This window comes from Gavialis gangeticus, unplaced genomic scaffold (assembly GCF_001723915.1).
Source record: "Gavialis gangeticus isolate Ggan-Ray unplaced genomic scaffold, GavGan_comp1, whole genome shotgun sequence".
In the NCBI taxonomy this organism is placed as follows: domain Eukaryota; kingdom Metazoa; phylum Chordata; order Crocodylia; family Gavialidae; genus Gavialis; species Gavialis gangeticus.
This window is the reverse complement of record NW_017728994.1, coordinates 65,758,114-65,761,676: the sequence shown is the minus strand read 5'-3', so window position 1 is coordinate 65,761,676 and position 3,563 is coordinate 65,758,114. Positions and strand designations below refer to the sequence as shown.

The following is a 3,563-nucleotide window of genomic DNA, read 5'->3' as shown; positions in this document are numbered from 1 at the left end:
GGCTTGAGGACCACCATGATCTGGGAGATGGTATCCCACTCAGCTCTGTTAAGGGGGCCGCTGATCCCAGTCTCCCCGAGCAAGGCCATCTCATGGATGGCCTTCTGTTGCTCCACCAGCCTCTCAAGCATCAGATATGTGGAATTCCACCGAGTCTCCACATCCTGTATGATTTTGTGCTGTGGGATGTTCAGCTCTGCCTGTTTGTCCCGCAGCATCTTGCCTGCCTTGATGCTCCGGTGGAAGTAGCCTGCCACCTTCCTGCATTTGGAAATGAGCTTGCTGGTGGTGCTGGCACCATCACCGGCAGCCCTGTCCCCCTCCAAGGCGTCCTTGACAATGAGGTGCAACTTGTGTGCCACACAATGGATGCCAACAAAGTTGGCATAACGGACCACCTTGACCATATTGGCTCCACTGTTGGTGACCATGAACCCACGGATGAGCTCGCCCTGCCCGAGCCACCCCTGCACCAAGCGGCTCATGGCCCCCATGATCTCTGTTGCTGTGTAGGACTCATCCATCACCTCGGCTTGAAGGAGAGCCCATCGATGGCCTGACTGGTCGTACCAGTGCCCTGTGAGGGAGAAGTATGCATGATCTCCACCCTGGCTGGTCCAGATGTCCGAGGTGAAGTGTAAGGCCACCTGCGGACCTGCGTTGCGCAGTTCCTCCCTCAAGTATTCCCGACATGCCTCATACAGGGAGGGCACCACTGTCCTACTGAAGGTGGTACGTGTGGGCACTTGGTATGATGGGGCCACGAGCGCCATAAGCCGCTTGAACCCTGGCCGCTCAACTAAGGAGAAAGGCTGGTCATCCACAGCAAGCATCTCCCCAATGCTCTGGGTGATCTCACTTGCCTTTACAACCCCCCCCCCCTTCTGTCCGCCTTTCTCCCACTGTTCCAAGGTGGCCTGCCTCTGGTTTGGGGGGGCAGGGGCTTTAGAGCGACAGGGGGACTTCTTTTTGGGCATGCTCCCAGTGGTGCCAGGCTGAAGAGCAAGGGCAAGGGGATGGTGCCTGCGGAGATGCATCAGCATCCCCGTGGTGCTCATGTGTTTTGCTCCCTTACCCCGGCTGGTTTTGGTTCGGCAGTGCAGACAGATAGCATATGTAGGATCATCTGCCAGCTTAAAATGATCCCAGACCACACTACCCGCTCGCTTCTGGGGTGCAGGTACATGTGCGGATGCTGCCTTTTCCCCCTCCTCAGCAGGCAGAGGCACAGCAACAGGAGGAGTGGATTCAGCTGAAGCGCTTCCCTCCGCAACCTCTACCTCAACCTCCTCTGAAATGCCTTCTGGGGAAGGAGACCTGGCTATAGGGGAAGCTTGAGAGGTGTGGAACACAAATTCAGATGATTCCCCCTCCTTCCCCAGAATTTCTCTTGCTGTGGCACTCAGATCCAGATCTAGCTCTTCCTCTGGCACTGGAAGGCTCAGCAAGGGAACTGAAACAGGGGTTGAGGAGACGGTCATGCTGGTGCTGCTGCTTGTTGTCATGGTGGTGGTGGCGGTGATTATGGCTGGTGCTCTTGGAGGGGATTCAGACTTGTGCACAGGCAGTGGCACTGCTCCCCTCTCTTTGCTGCCTGTAGAATTGGAAGACTCATGCCTGCTTGTTGTAGCGAAGAGGCTACATCTCAGTTTAGGGGGGATGGGACTTACAGCTCTCCCTCTACCCTCTCTTCCACCCCTCCATGAAGGCTTGCCAGCTGCCTTTCCAGCATGCTTCATGGTGTGTTTCATTGCGTCTTTGGCTTGGTGTGCTGGAAAATCTGTGTGCTCTTCTGTAATGTAATCTGATTTATGTAATATATGTAGACAATTGTATATGTATGTGTATTCATGTAACGCATGCATGTATTTATGTAATAAATAGAATATATAAATATTGTGTGTTCCTGATTAAATTCTATATCACAATATGCAATATATACTGTGATTCCCTGCACAGTGAATGGAATGCACACTGTGAGAGAAAGCACAGATTTCTTTTCAGGGGGAAAAGAATCAAAATAGACTAACAAAAACAAAAAGAGGATTTTGGGGGAGGAATAAATTGAAAGGAATGAAAGACTGTAATAATAAAATTAAAGGGTATAGAAAGCAAAAGATACTGATGAATCCCACTTGCTATGGATAGGCTAGCAAGTAGGAAATGATAGTCTTTGTTGTTTGACACTGCTGAAAGACACAGCTCAGTAACTGAACCCACGGCAGAAAGCAGCTCAATTCAAACAATGCTGCTCTTTACAATATTTGTCCATCCCGCCCCAGAGCACTGGGATTGGAAAAGACCTCAGGGAAGGATCACAGTTGCTGGCCAGTTACACAGTCAATATGATAGCAGTCCTTCCCCACAACTTTCCCCTCCTTCTCCTTACTTTCTGTTCCCCTACAAACGAGTGCAGCAACAGCTTCGAAATGTTTCAAAACTTTCAAAACATTCTGACAGCCCTTCCTTGGTTTTGAGGCTGTTTCTAAGCCTTTCATTTCGATTTTGCTGTTTCAAGCTTGAAACGAGTTGAAAAAGTGTTGAAATGAAACAGCTGGCAAAGTTTCACACGGCCCTAACTTTCAGTATGTGATTTGTTTTTTTTCTGGTTCAAAGATGACATCTCCCCTCCCTAAAAGGAGTACTTCTGGGAACAAGGGGAGGGACTTCTGGTGGCAAACGTCAGGGACAGGAAGTCTGGTCTCAAGATGGTGACCACGGGCAGGGCATGTGTCAAGAGATGGGGCTACTCTTGAGGCCCTGGGCAGCTCACAAAACTCATTAAGGCGAAATAATTGCCCGGCCCCACATTAGGGGCTGCAATCCCCAGTGAGATCACAGCAGAAAAGAAGTCCTGATCCCTAGAGAACCTCTGGTTCCCTGAAGCTGCAGTTACCCAGGGATAGGACGACACTGTCCTTCGGATGCTCTGTAGTAACTTTCTCTAGCCGAATGCTCTGCAATAAATGAAATAAAACAGGGCAATACAGTATACTCCGTTTAACTGCATAAACTCAAAAGCGAAAGGCAATTCTGCACTTACACGGGATATGCGTTTAGCCAACGGGTAATGCCAGCAGTTACGTACACCATGCGACCGCCATGGGGTTATTAGGAGCCCCAGAACTGACGAACTCCTCTCACTGTCAAGGAAGGCTTCTACTATTCAGTTTTGTAGCTGTTATTACCAGGCTTAAAAAACAACAGTTGCACGTCCGTTTCAGTCATGGCGACACCCCGGCAATGACATCCCACATACTTAACCAGCACCGCTTATTTGGGGTGCACCAATACAGATTTTTTTCGGCCGATACCGACAGTCGATTTTTAAGGAGCCGTATCAGCTGATACCGATCCGACAATCAATATCTGGGTGGGCCAGAGGTGCACTGATGCATCAGATGGGCACCAGTGTAAGGAAAACTGACAGTATTGGCAATCGGCTTGTTTGGGCCGACGTGGCCAATAAATGCCCCCATGCAGATGAGCAACGCTGCACAGCCCAGCAGTGTTGGGCTGGTTAGTCTGTTGGGGAGGCGGGGGGGGGGGGGGGGGGGCGGGGC

General features: G+C 50.7%; 1 protein-coding gene across 2 annotated transcripts in view; it reads right to left on the bottom strand.

The window, feature by feature from the left end:
* ACADSB (acyl-CoA dehydrogenase, short/branched chain) overlaps positions 1-3,563 on the bottom strand; it is a 48,320-nt gene that overhangs the window by 39,606 nt on the left and 5,151 nt on the right. The window contains exon 1 of one of the 2 annotated variants that reach the window (XM_019502958.1): positions 3,044-3,147. The exons of the other annotated variant lie outside the window; for it this stretch is intronic. The gene's annotated coding sequence lies outside the window, so the exon portion shown is untranslated. Of the gene's footprint in view, positions 1-3,043; positions 3,148-3,563 lie in introns of those variants that run through there. 2 annotated transcript variants of the gene reach the window in all.